The following is a 15,446-nucleotide window of genomic DNA, read 5'->3' on the forward strand; positions in this document are numbered from 1 at the left end:
GCTGCTCTGACAGCTGATGCTTAAAGTTAGTGAGGGAGATAAGTCTCCAACTTCAGTGATTTTGGCAATTTGTTCCAGTCATTGGAAGCAGAACTGGAAGGAAAGGCGGTCAAAGGAGGTGTTGGCTTTGGGGATGACCAGTGAAATATACCTGCTGGAGCACGTGCTACGGGTGGGTGTTGCTATGGTGACAAGTGAGCTGAGATAATGCGGTCCTTTACCTAGCAAAGACTTATAGATGACCTGGAGCCAAAGTTTAAATTAAAAAAAATAAAAAAGGTACTGTTTCCTTTTAAAAAATATTTTATTTATTTTTACCCCTTTTTCATGGTATCCAATTGTTTTAGTAGCTACTATCTTGTCTCAGCGTTACAACTACGGGCTCGGGAGAGACAAAGGTTGAAAGTCATGCGTCCTCCGATACACAACCCAACCAAGCCGCACTGCTTCTTAACACAGCGCGCATCCAACCCGGAAGCCAGCTTCACCAATGTGTCGGAGGAAACACCGTGCAACTGGCAACCTTGGTTAGCGCACACTGCGCCCGGCCCACCACAGGAGTAGCTGGTGCATGATAAGACAAGGATATCCCTACCGGCCAAGCCCTCCCTAACCCGGACGACGCTAGGCCAATTGTGCGTTGCCCCACGGACCTCCCGGTCACGGCCAGTTACGACAGAGCCTGGGCATGAACCCAGGGTCTCTGGTGGTACAGCTGGCGCTGCAGTACAGCGCCCTTAACCACTGCGCCACCCGGGAGGCCCCGCTGTTAAAATCCTGACGCGTTGCATCACCGCCTGGTATGGCAACTGCTCGGGCCTCCGACCGCAAGGCACTACTGAGGGAAGTGCGGATGGCCCTGTACATCACTGGGGCCAAGCTCCTGCCATCCAGGACTTCTATACCAGGCGGTTTCAGAGGAAGGCCCTAAAAATTGTCAGAGACTCCAGCCACCCTAGTCATAGACTGTTCTCTCTGCTACCGCACGGCAAGCGGTACCGGAGCGCCAAGTCTAGGTCCAAGAGGCTTCTAAACAGCTTCTACCCCCGAAAGCCATAAGACTCTTGAACATCTAATCAAATGGCTGCCCAGACTATTCAATTTTTTACAACTATTTTTCTTAAAACTGTATTATTGGTTAAGGGCTTGTAAGTAAGCATTTCGCTGTAAGGTTGTATTCGGCACACCTTTGGCAGTGATTTCAGGTGTGAGTCTTTCTGCGTAAGTCTTATTTTTTTTGTTTACATTCTTCAAGCTGGTTGCTGATCATTGCTTAGACAGCCATTTTCAAGTCTTGTCATATATGTTCAAACCGATTTAAGTCAAAACTGTAACTAGGCCACTCACAAACATTCAATGTCGTCTTGGTAAGCAACTCCAGTGTATATTTGTCCTTGTGTTTTAGGTCATTGTCCTGCTGAAAGGATATTTTTCTCCCAGTCTCTAAGTTTTCCTCTAGGATGTCAACTGTCCTTAGCTCTATTGCGTTTATTTTTATCCTAAAAATCACCCTAGTCCTTGCCGATGACATGCATACCCATAACATGATACTGCCACCACGCTTGAAAATATGAAGAGTGGTACTCAGTGATGTGTTGTGTTTGCCCCAAACATAACACTTTGTATTCAGGACAAAGTTAATTTCTTTGCCACATTTGTTGTAGTTTTACTTTAGTGAATTATTGCAAACAGGATGCATGTTTTGGAATATTTTTATTCTATACAGGCTTCCTTCTTTTCACTCTGTCCTTTAAGTTAGTATTGTGGAGAAACTACAATATTTTTGATCCATCCTCAGTTCACCTATCACAGCCATTAATCTCTGTTTTAAAGTCACCATTGGCCTCATGGTGATATCCCTGAGCGGTTTCCTTCTCCTCCGGCAACAGAGTTAGGAAGGACAACTATCTCTGTAGTGATTAGGTGTATTGATACACCATCCAAAGTTATAATAACTTCACCAAGCTCAAAGGAATATTCAATGATCCATCCATCCATAGGTGCCCTTCTTTGCGTGTCATTGGAAAACCTCCCTGGTCTTTGTGGTTAAATCTGTGTTTGAAATTCACTGCTCGACTGAGGGATCTTACAGATAGTGGAGTAGAGGTAGTCATTCAAAAATCATGTTAAACACTATTACTGCACACAGTAAGTCCATGCTACTTATGATGTGACTTGTTAAGCAAAGCTTTACTCCTGAACTTATTTAGGTTTGCCATACCAAAGGGGTTGAATACTTACTGACTCAAGACATTTCAGCTTTTAATTTTTAATTAAGTTAAGTTGTACAAAAGTTGACAGTTCTTGTTCAATGCACTGCCAAATAGCACTGCCATATTGGGCAAGAACATTGTTAAAAGATAGTTCTCATTTGTAATTGCACTACATTTGTGACAAAAATAAGTTGAAAACTTGTGGGTAAATAAATAAAATGCACCAAGTACAAGATTCTAATCCTTATTGGGTAAAACAGTATTATTCCTCCCATTTTCAATTATTTAATTTCCTCATTGTCATGCATCATCCTGGCCACATACTTAACAGTTTGGCCTGTCAATCAAGCACTGTGGGTGGGATTGTAAGGGCAGGAGCATGATATTTGTGAGTCAGTTGGTAGGGTTTCAGATCTGTCAATTGATCACTATGTGGTGTCCATATGTTTTAATGAAGGGCTGTTCCACAGGGCCCATGAGGGAATCCCAAGGTAGCCTGGCAGGTAGGAGTGTTGGGCCAGTAACCGAAAGGTTGCTGGATCGAATCACCGAGCTGACAAGGTAAAAATCTGTCGTTCTGCTCCTGAGCAAGGCAGTTAACCCACTGTTCCCTGGGCATTGATGATGTAGCTGTCGATTAAGGCAGCCCCCCACACCGCTTTGATTCAGGGGGTTGAGTTAAAGGTAAAAGACACATTTAATTTGAATGCATTCAGTTGTACAACTGACTAGGTATTCCCCATTCCCCAACAGGGACCCACAAAGTTGTCTGTTGGCTTTTATGTGGGTTCATTTTGGGCTTTTCTTGGGGGGCAAATGTGCTCTTGCCAACAGGGGCTAGGGCTGGGCGATATGGTCAAAATATTATACCACAGTATTAAAAAATAAAATACAAAAATGGACTGTATGATGGTATGTTTTTGAATAATAAAAGTTTTACTACTCATAAGAAAAGTAGGTTATCCTAGGGTGGCAACACAGACTCATTGAAATCACTTCGAATGTTTCTCCATTCTGATTGGTTGAATTGAACAGTATAAAACAAAACTAATTTCAGCACTTATAAGTTCTGCATTTCCTGCACTCAATTTCAGTGGTGGAAAAAGTAACCAATTGTCATACTTGAGTAAAAGATACATTAATAGAAAATGTAAAAAGTCACCCAGTAAAACACTACTTTGAGTACATTTCTAAAAGTATTTGGTTTTAAAATGTACTCAAGTATCAAAAGTAAATGTAATTGATAAAATGTACTTAAGTATCAAAAGTAAAAGTATATATATATATTTATATTTATATTTAAAAAAATCATTAAAATTAAGCAAACCAGATGGCACAATTTTTATTTATTTACAGATAGCCAGGGGCACCCTCCAACACTCAGACATAATTTACAAAGCATTTGTGTGTTTAGGGAGTCCTCCAGATCAGATGCAGTAGATGACCAGGGATGTTCTCTTGACAAGTGTGTGAATTGGACCATTTTCCTGTCCTGCTAAGCATTCAAAATGTAATGAGTACTTTTAGGTGTAAGGGAAAATATATGGAGTAACAAGTACAGTATTTTCTTTAGGAATGTAGTTGAGTAAAAGTAAAAGTATTAAAGTACAGATACCAACAAAAAAAACAGACTTAAGTAGTACTTGAAAGTATTTTTACACAACTGCTCAATTGAGAGAATTTCCACATTGCCACGTAGGGCTGCACGATATGTGCAAATGATCTAGGATGTATTTTTAAAGAAATGTTACAATTGCAATTTGACTTGCGAATTAGAGCAAAACTGTTGGAATCATGGAAATAGAACGACTATTCGAATTCTATAGTTCGAATATAATAGTGGTCACATTGAATATGGTGTTGTTTGAGATGACAACAAATCAAAATGCCAGGGAGGAGTTATTGTGACAGGGTAAGAACTAAAGTGTTGATACGTTTTTCCTAGGGGACCCTATAAGCGTTGGCTACATTGCATGTTCTCTCTTAGCTACGTCATGTAGCTAACATTCTTGCTTTGCATATTCCTCTTTGATTTGATTTAGAAGATACTTTTGCACAAACATGCTGATTTAGGTCTACACAATCACTGTTATTATCAGGCTGTATTAGCTAGCTATGTTTGCTCTTACTCTGTACATTTCTTAGCTAGCTAGCTATTAGCATTAGTGGCTAACAATTAGCATCTCACAAGATTTAGGGCAACTTGCTAAAAAAAGACAAACTAGCTGTTTGCTGATATAAAGAAACACAAACTAAGTGTAATTATAGAAAGCTAGTGGATTTATATTAAAGAAGCAAAGTGAAAACAGCATTGTTGTTTCGCGGTTGAGGAACATCAAATGCTCTCTTTGAGTGATGGGGTATGGCTAGGTCTGTGTGGAAAGTGGCACGGCGAGAAAGAGCAGAGGGAGATGATTCAAATAGTGAAGTAAACAATAAAAATTGACATTATACATACCGTATCACATTTAGCAAAACAAAACACTCAAATAACGGTATAAAAGGAAAAACTCAAACCGGTCCCTGCTTCAATACCGGTATATCATAAAATACGGTATACCTGCCAGCCCTAACAGGGGCCCCAAGTTAAGGACCCACAAAGTTTGGTCCTCATGATCCATGTTGGCTCCACGTGGTTGCCATGTTGGGATTTATTTGGGTTAATGTTGGGCTTCGTAAGTTGCAAACAAGGGTCCCAGGTGTTTACCCAAATGGGTTACATCTGGGTATAGGATGGGTGTCTAGTGAGACCTACAGAATATGGGCAATAAGTAGGCTGTAAATGTGAGTTTCAATTGGGATGACCACCTGGGACCAACCTGGGTTTGTTCTGTCTCCATACAGGTCCCAGATGCTGCTGCCCAAACAAGCTTTAAGAGATGACAAAATCATAGTTTTCTTTATAAAATAAATAGTTTATTCATATCACATGCTCAGATCATATGCAATGCAAGAAATCTGATTAAAGGGAAAAATCTATCAAATCACAAATGTACATATTGTATACAGTGTAAGGAAATCAATGCCAAAAATGTGACTACCAGCAGTGAAGTTCAAGATTGCTGTACTGAAAGTATTCTGTGTTCCCCAATCCTGGTCCCAAAGGGATGCACATTTTTGTTGTTGTTCTAGCACTTATTAAATTCAAAGGCTTGATAATGAGTTGAATTAAGTGTGTGTGTGATACAGCGAAAACTAAAAAGTGCACCCTTTTGGGTCCTCTGGACCAGGATTGAGAAACACTGCAGTATAGAGCAATAAGTGTGATGATGCAAATGATATGCAGATGGGGATGTCCAAATTCCCTTTTCACCTCCTTTTAAAAAAAGGTCAAAGGTAATTGAGAGGCGGCTGGGAGAGTGAACGTGGACGGAAATGTGCTTGTATAAAATAAGAAGCTCCTTCTCCACTCGCGCATCATCAGGCAAATTATGTAAATGTTAAAATAAAATGTTTAAAAAGTGATAAAAACAAATAAATTTAGTTGTGCAAAAAATGTGTGCATGCTTTTCTCCTCTGACAATACAACAGCTGATACAAAGGGGGTGTGGCAGATATCAAAACTATTTCGCTTTAGGAAACCCTTGTGCTTCCAAGCCAAAAGGAGGTTATCAAGGAGGGGAGGACTGTCTTCCGTTTTCCTACTAAATTGACACACTCGATCACTCAGAGTGTTTACAACATATATTTGTAGAAAAAAAGAGCGAGCAGTGGCGCAAATGAGAGCCACTAGCCACCGCTTACTCCTTATCTCCCTACAGTGCAGTTGCGCAAATCAGTTTTATTCCAGATGGTGTCAACATTTTATTTGAGTAGAATGACTTAGTCACCAGAGGTCATTCTACAAAACATTTTTTTTAATCCCTAGCATTGCCACCGCTGATGACAAAAAGAAAATCCCAGCAAAACATGCTTAAAAATATACATTTGATATCACGGATGGACAGTCTGTCACGAGAAGGATCAGAGGACCAATATGCGGCGTGGTAAGTGTCCATGGTTCTTTTAATAAGAAATACTTACAAAAACAATAAAACGGGAAACGAACGAAAACAGTACCGTGTGGTGAAACAGACACGGAAATAATCACCCACAAAATACCCAAAGAACATGGCTGCCTAAATATGGTTCCCAATCAGAGACAACGATAAACACCTGCCTCTGATTGAGAACCAATCTAGGCAACCATAGACTTACATAATGACCTAGAATGAACACAACTCCATAAATCTACAAAAAACCCTAGACAGTACAAACACCCTAGAGGAAACAAAAACAATACATCACCCATGTCACACCCTGGCCTAACCAAAATAAAGAAAACAAAGATAACTAAGGCCAGGGCGTGACACAGTCCTTGTATGCATAGCACTGTCTATGTTCTTTTCTCAATTAGGTTTGCTAAACTCCCTCAGCTATTGAACAAAATAGTGGTGGCCGATGGCCCCAAATTATCATTGGGCATGCAAACATAGTAGAAACATAGTAGGAAAAGGGGTACAACAGAACACAGGCCTGCACCATGCTGTGAAGCGTGTGGATTTCCTCATCCTTCTCGCCAGCCGTGATTTTGGGAAGCTCCATGGTAAGAAACGTGACTGTTCCTGGTGAAACAATGTCCTATCCTGGAGCTTGAGTAAATTACATTACTAAGCTGCATTCGAATGTACTATGCCAGGACATGGACATCAATTCTATCATAGTCCATGTGGGTTTTAATGACATTATGAAGGGCAGCTCTGAACAGTTGAAACTGGATTTCAAAGAGCTGACAGACTCTGCTAGACACTAATAAAATAACCAGTATATCTGGCCCTGTGCCCTCTGAATCGTGGCATTTAACACTTTAGCGGGATTATTTCTCTACACAACTGCCTATGTAACTATTGCAGCTCAATGGGTGTAACTTTTGTTGACAATCTCAATACCTTTTGGAAACAAAACATGTTTTAAAAGGAGGTTGGGATCCATACAAATCATTTGAGTTCCTGGATCCTTTCACAGCATTATAAGGCTGCGTTCTGACAATGACTTATCAATGACCCAAGCCCAGCTCAGTTAATCCCTACCATTGTTTCTATGATGACTCAGCAACACAATGTAACTTCATTCTAACTGCCCCGAATGACTCGGCTGATGCTACAGCTATTATATGCAGCAATCATGGGTCTATGAACCCGATTTATGCTGTTAGCACTGAGGCGATGTGAACTAGTAGGAAGTCCACTGTGTGCAGCTCACCCTGCACAGCTCACCCTGCACTGACATAAATAACATGAGAATATCTACTTCTGCTAAGCTTCCCAGTAAAGCAATGAAAACAAGCAAGCACACATGAAAAGCGCTCAAAATAACCCATGCTAACATATGTAGCTTAACAAACAAGGTTCATGAAATTAATAACTTGCTATTAACAGATGACATTCATATTCTGACTGTCTCTGAAACTAATTTAGACAATACCGTTTATGATAGTGTTAGCAATACATTGTTATAACATTCACAGAAATGTCAGTGGTGGAGGTGTTGCTGTTTATATTCAGAACCACTGAAGATGAGAGAATCTCATGTTAAATACTGTTGAAGTAATATTGCTACAGGTTCATCTGCCTCACTTAAAACCCATTCTTGTGGGAACCAAGTGCTAACAGTCAGAATCTGGATAACGTGTGAAATGCTTGATAATGTATGTGATAACAGAGAGGTATATTCTCTGGGTGATTTAAATATTGACTGTCTTTCAAAAAGCTGCCCACTCAAGAAAAACCTTCAAACTGTAACCAGTGCCTGCAACCTGGTTCAGATTATTAATAAACCTACCACAGTAGTTACAAACAGCACAGGAATTAAAGCAACATGTATTGATCACATCTTTACTAATGCTGCAGAAATGTGCTTGAAAGCAGTATCCACATCCATCGGATGTAGTCATCACAATATAAAGCAAAAAAAGAACTGTCCTCTCACTGTGAACTGTGTTTATTTTCAGCAAACTAAACGTGTAAATATTTGTATGAACATAACAAGATTCAACAACAGACATACACTGAACAAGTTCCACAGACATGTGACTAACAGAAATGTAATATGTCCCTGAACAAAAGGGGGTCAAAAGTAACAGTCAGTATCTGGTGTGGCCACCAGCTGCATTAAGTACTGCAGTGCATCTCCTTCTCATGGACTGCACCAAATGTTCAATTTCTTGCTGTGAGATGTTACTCCACTCTTCCACCAAGGCACCTGCAAGTTCCCAGACATTTCTGGGGGTAATGGCCTTAGCCCTCACCCTCCGATCCAACAGGTCTCAGATGTGTTAAATTGGATTGAGATCCGGGCTCTTCGCTGGCCAAAGCAGAACACTGACATTCCTCTCTTGCAGAAAATCACGCACAGGACGAGCAGTATGGCTGGTGGCATTGTCATGCTGGAAGGTCATGTCAGGATGAGCCTGCAGGAAGGATATCACATGAGGGAGGAGGATGTCTTCCATGTAACGCACAGCGTTGAGATTGCCTGCAGTAACAAGCTCAGCCCGATGATGCTGTGACACACTGCCCCAGACCATGACGGACCCTCCACCTCCAAATCGATCCCGCTCGAGTACAGGCCTCGGTGTAACGCTCATTCCTTCGACGATAAACGACCATCACCCCTGGTGAGACAAAACCGCGACTCGTCAGTGAAGAGCACTTTTTGCACTTTTCTTTTTTTACCCCTTTTTCTCCCCAATTTCGTGGTATCCAATTGTTTTTAGTAGCTACTATCTTGTCTCATCGCTACAACTCCCGTACGGGCTCGGGAGAGACGAAGGTTGAAAGTCATGCGTCCTCCGATACACAACCCAACCAAGCCGCTCTGCTTCTTTATACAGCGCGCATCCAACCCGGAAGCCAGCCGCACCAATGTGTCGGAGGAAACACGGCAGGAAAACCAAAATTCCAAAGCCTGGGCCTAATAGAGTATATAAGAGGTCATACAATAAGTTTTGTAGTGATTCCTATATAGTTGATGTAAAGAATATTTGGTGATCCGTGGTGTGGAATGAGGAGCAAACGGACGTTGCACTTGACACAGTTATGAAATTACTTTTCTCAGTTACTAATAAGCATGCACACATTAAGAACTACACTATGAAACAAAGATAAATGACAGAATGATAGTAAAAAAACTTTGGCACTCCGTCAAGGACACTTTGGGAAAATTGGCAAACTCAGCTCCATCATTCATCGAGTCAGATGGCTCATTCATTATAAACCAGACTGATATTGCCAACTACTTTAATGATTTTTTTCATTGGCAAGATTAGCAAATTTAGGCATGATATGCCAGCAACAAACACTGACACTACACAGCCAAGTACAGTATATCTGACCCAATTATGAAAGACAAGAATTGTAATTTTGTTAAGTCAGTGTGGAAGAGATGAAAAAAATTGTTGTCTATCAACAATGACAAGCCACCGGGGTCTGACAACTTGGATGGAATATTACTGAGGATAATCACAGACAATATTGTCACTCCTATTTCCCATATCTTCAATTTAAGCCTACTAGAAACTGTGTGCCCTCAGGCACGGAGAGAAGCAAAAGTCAATCCACAACCTAAGAATAGTAAAAAAAAAAAAACTTCAAATAGCCAAACAGTCAGCCTATTACCAACCCTTAGTAAATATTAGGAAAAAAATGTTTGACCACATACAATGTTATCTTACTGTAAACAAATTAACAGACTTTCAGCACGCTTATAAAGAAGGATATTCAACAAGCACAGCACATACACAAATTACTGATGATTGGCTGAGAGAAATTGATGATGAAACGATTGTGGGGGATGTTTTGTTAGAGTTCAGTGCCGCTTTTGACATTATCGATCATAGTCTGCTGCAGGAAAAACTGATATGTTATGGTTTTATATTCTGGATAAAGAGTTACCTCTTTAACAGAACACAGAGGGTGTTCTTTAATGGAAGCCTCTCCAACATAATCCAGGTAGAATCAGGAATTCCCCAGGGCAGCTGTCTAGGCCCCTTACTTTTTCAATCTTTACTAATGCCAGTGTGTCCATGTATGCGGATGACTCAACAATATAAATATCAGCTAGCACAGCAACTGAAATTACTGAAACACTTAACAAAGAGCTGCAGTTAGTTTCAGAATGTGTGGCAAGGAATAAATTAGTCCTAAATATTTCAAAAACTAAAAGCATTGCATTTGGGACAAATCATTCACTAAATCCTAAACCATCTAAATCTTGTAATAAATCATGTGGAAATTCAGCAAGTTGATGTGACTAAACTGCTGGGAGTGACCCTGGATTGTAAACTGTCATGGTCAAAACATATTGATACAACAGTAGCTAAGATGAGAAGTCTGTCCATAATAAAGCACTGCTCTACCGTCTTAACAGGCCTATCAACAAGGCAGGTCCTACAGTTTAGTTCTGTCGCACCTGGACTACTGTTCATTCATGTGGTCAGGTGCCATGGTCCTCTACATATCGTTCACCAAACCCACTGGCTCCAGGTCATCTATAAGTCTTTGCTAGGTAAAGCTCCGCCTTATCTCAGCTCACTTGTCACCATAGCAACACCCACCCGTAGCACGTGCTCCAGCAGGTATATTTCACTGGTCATCCCCAAAGCCAACACCTCCTTTGGCCACCTTTCCTTCCAGTTCTGCTTCCAATGACTGGAACGAATTGCCAAAATCACTGAAGTTGGAGACTTATCTCCCTCACTAACTTTAAGCATCAGCTGTCAGAGCAGCTTACCGATCACTGCATCTGTATACAGCCCATCTGTAAATAGCCCATCCAGCTACCTCATCCCCATAGTTATTTTTTTGCTCTTTTGCACCCCAGTATCTCTACTTGCACATCATCATCTACACATCTATCACTCCAGTGTTAATGCTAAATTGTAATTATTTCACCACTATGGCCTATTTATTGCCTTACTGCATTTGCACACTGTACATAGATTTTTCTATTATGTTATTGACTGTACGTTTGTCTATCCCATGTGTATGTGTTGTTTTTTGTCGCACTGTTTTGTCTTGGCCTGGTCGCAGTTGTAAATTAGAACTTGTTCTCAACTGGCCTGCCTGGTTAAATAAAGGTGAAATATTTTTATTTTTTTTAAATAAGAATCTCTGGATTAACTATCTATTGTCAGCTAAATGTAGTAATAATCTGTGAACGGTCTTCGGCAAGTTTTAAATTGACACAATACCTGTTAGCAAAGGTGTCAGCTAGAGATAACGTGCAGGAGCTTGCAAGGATTTGTAGACTTGCATGATGTCTACTTTGATGTTAATGATCATTTTCTAATCTGAGAGTAAATGGAGCTTAATATATTGATAAAAGTCACCGTGTCCGGAAGTGATTTATATGGTTATCAAAACGTTACGCCAGGGTTAGCGTACACGAAACACAGCCCTTATTTTAAGTGTTTCTAAAATCACCTATGAGAAATGTATGGTGGAAAAATGATTGGAACCATTTCCCTGTTTGACCGCTTGGTTTTATGGGCATTATGACACATCCACTGTGGGGCTCTATTATATTACACTTAGGAAAAAGGTTTAGATTTGTTCCTAAAGGTGTACAAACACTTGCCGCTGTAGTGGTACCTTTTAACGATCCAATTCAGATGTATTTATCTCAAAATCAAATAATTTCTAGGTAACAATTAAGTACCTTACTCTATCTATCCCTCCAGTGTTAATGCTAAATTGTAATTATTTTGCCACTATGGCTTATTTATTGCCTTACCTCCCTAATCTTACTACATTTGCACACACTGTATATATACACACTTTTATATTGTGTTGACTGTACGTTTGTCTATCCCATGTGTAACTGTTGTTTTTGCCGCACGGCTTTGCTTTATCATGGCTAAGTCGCAGTTGTAAATGAGAACGTGTCCTCAACTGGCGGGCTTGCTAGCTAACGTTACATGTATGATCTGTGTAGTAATATTATTTGTATCTCAGAAAGCCATTTGCATTGCTAGTTATAGCCTAATGTTAGCTAGCTAGCTAACATTGAACTTAGTTGGTTAGCTTTAGCTACCTGGAGATTCCTACATGGTGGCTAGCTATGACAATCAGTATGGGTTGGGATTATTGCCAAGTTCAAAACAACTGGGAACTCGGAAATCTACAACTTCAGCTTGTTCAAGACAACGGGGAACTCCAAAATATTTTTTTATAAAAAAAAATAAACTCCTAATGGAAAAAATATTTTTGAACGGTCGTCCAACTCGAAATTTCAACTCAGGATCTCGGGCCTCATTCTGGAGCCCCGACTTTCTGATCTGAATATCACTGACATCCTGATTTGACTTCATATTTTTCAAGCTCGCAGTTATTTTGAAAGCACCATCAGTGTTTAGCTAGCTAGATACATGGCTAAACAAAAGACTCTACTTTGCCAGATGATAACATTACCGATCAAGTTAGCCCAGTGTGTCTGGGGGTGATTACGGGCATCTATTGTATTTCATGAACATGTGTACATGTTTAGACAATAGTGACCCATCCACTTAGCTGGATGTGGCTGGGCGGTGGTTATAGCCTTTCTTTCACATGAACCATACAAGTGTGTCTTGGGAAAAATCATCTAATAATTATAAAATATTTATACAATATTTATCTGGACACTTTCTATATTGCTACTATGCAACTAACCATTTCACTGTACCGTTTACACCTTCTGTATCCTGTGCATGTGACAAATAAACAGATTTTATTTCATATAGTGTGTGTTTACCAGAGGTGGTAATGTGAAGAACATGACCTACACCAAAGTCAGATTAGGATATAGGCCAATGAGTAGAGAGTGTATTTTTCTTCTACTTTCACCACTTTTAGTCTTGAAATATTTGGTTATTAACTACACTTACTCGCTCTGTTTAGTGAGTACACCATACTCACTCTGTTTAGCACATGGCCTCACATGTGAATCCTTAAAGAGATAGGTGGGGCTAAGGCTTAACTTCTTGACGCTACCAATCCCTGTAGCGGGATAATTTCCGTCTGCAACCACTGAATAGCATAGCACAACAGTCAAATAATATTACTAGAAAATATTCATATTCATTAAATCACAAGTGCAATATTTTGAAACACAGCTTAGACTTTTGTTAATCACCCTGTCGTCTCAGATTATGAAATGATGCTTTACAGCGAAAGTAATACAAGCGTTTGTGTAAATTTATCAATAGCCTAGCATAGCATTATGTACACTTAGCATCAGGAAGCTTGGTCACGAAAATCACAAAAGCAATCAAATTAACCGTTTACCTTTGATGATCTTCAGATGTTTTCACTCACGAGACTCCCAGTTACACAGCAAATGTTCATTTTGTTCCATAAAGATAATTTTTATACCCAAAATACCAACGTTTGTCACGTTATGTTCAGAAATCCACAGGGAAGAGCGGTCATGACAACGCAGATGGAAATTCCAAATAGTCTTCATAATGTCCACAGAAACATGTCAAACGTGTTTTATAATCATTCCTCAGGTAGTTTTTAAAATATATATTTGATAATATATCAACCGAGTGTGTAGCTTTTTCCATAACAGCGGGAGGAACAATTGCGCATCAACTCACTCTGAGAGCCCCCACCTCTCCACTTACGCAATGTGATCCTTCACACTCAGTTTTCCAAATAATAGCCTGAAACTATGTCTAAAGACTGTTGACACCTTAGGGAAGCCACATAAAAAGGAATCTGGTTGATATCCCTTTAAATGGAGGACAGGCACGCATAGGAACACAGACGTTTCAAAATAAGAGGCTCTTCCTGATTGGATTATCCTCAGGCTTTCGCCTGCAATATCAGTTCTGTTATACCCCAAGACAATATTTTTACAGTTGTCAATGATATGCATATTCTAGCATCTGGTCATGAGAAAAAGGCCGTTTACTTTGGGAACGTTATTTTTCCAAACATAAAAATAGTGCCCCCGAACTTCAAGAGGTTGTGAACGATGTTGAATGGGTGTAGACAAAGAAGAGCTCTCCAGTAGATGTACCAAAATATTCAAGGGCCATTTTCTCAAAAGTGGGGTTACAAGCTCATAAACTTTCAAAGCAGGATTACTTTCCCATTGTTCCTCAAAGCAGTGTATGATATACAATTTTCTAGCTCTGAACCTCTACTCTTTTATCCAATGTAAAAAAACAATTTCAAATTTTGCTACATAGGACTGGATTGCGCTGTTCAGTCACAAATGTTAATGAACATCAAACGTATACATACAATGCAGATTCCTTTACCTCTAGTGTCTAATTTTAGGCTCACAAGTTGACAGTTCCCATGTGGATAATGCAGAGACAGAGTCAGAAAACCAATTTCACACATCAGCGAGCTAAATTAGACAAAATACTAACTTCCATTGCATGGGGTCAGTTAAGCAGTTAAGTTATAGGCAGTTAAGCTCAATATCAGAAGGCTCCACTGCAGGGAAAAATATGATTATTTCTAGCTAGATCTACAGTAGCTAACCAGTTCTAGCTATATTGCGGTCAGAGAAACCCAGCCCTCACTAAAAAGCTATCTAGCAAGACGCATATTGCTTTGCAAGCAACATTTACCATTAACTAGCTAACGTTGGCAATACAATTATATCTAACACATATGAAATCTAGATATTAAAGCTTTGAGGTGTTAGCTAGCTCGGTGAAAACTCTTGCTCGCAGGCTGTTTAAGAAAATATATTCTTCCTCTGTCACCCGCCAGGTAAAAAACACATTTTAAATTAATGTTATGATTATATTATCAAATAAAATTTGATTTTTGGCACTGACACCTGCCCTTCTCAATCTGGAGAACTTTCAACATTGCAACAGCTGCTCTGTTAGTTGGAGGTGGGCTGGGGGCAGAGCTTAGAAGCATTTCAAATTGTGATTGACAGCTCAGGAGAAATATATTTCTAGGTTCATGTATCTCTTTTAGAAATAAACATAGCTAATATTAGTATGTTTAATAAATGGCAGGTAACCTCAATAGTTGCATAATTAACTTTAAACTTTTGCATGCAAACCACACTTTGGGAGCCTCATGCCAAGCTACCAGAGGTCAATAGACTCAACATTAAACAATTCAGCATGATACATGTTAATTAAATATATTTTTGCACCACATATATACCATTTTATATATATTTTATGTGCTCAACTTCTATATTTAATGAATACATTCTGTAAATGTATGTTAACACATG

General features: G+C 39.6%; 1 long non-coding RNA gene across 1 annotated transcript in view; it reads right to left on the minus strand.

Moving 5' to 3' along the window:
* Positions 1-15,446, minus strand: part of LOC149982915 (uncharacterized) — a 31,855-nt gene that overhangs the window by 15,674 nt on the left and 735 nt on the right. The gene's annotated exons all lie outside the window — the stretch shown is intronic.

The sequence above is a fragment of the Oncorhynchus mykiss genome, chromosome 6 (genome assembly GCF_057628025.1).
Source record: "Oncorhynchus mykiss isolate SJ-2025 chromosome 6, ASM5762802v1, whole genome shotgun sequence".
Lineage (NCBI taxonomy): Eukaryota > Metazoa > Chordata > Actinopteri > Salmoniformes > Salmonidae > Oncorhynchus > Oncorhynchus mykiss.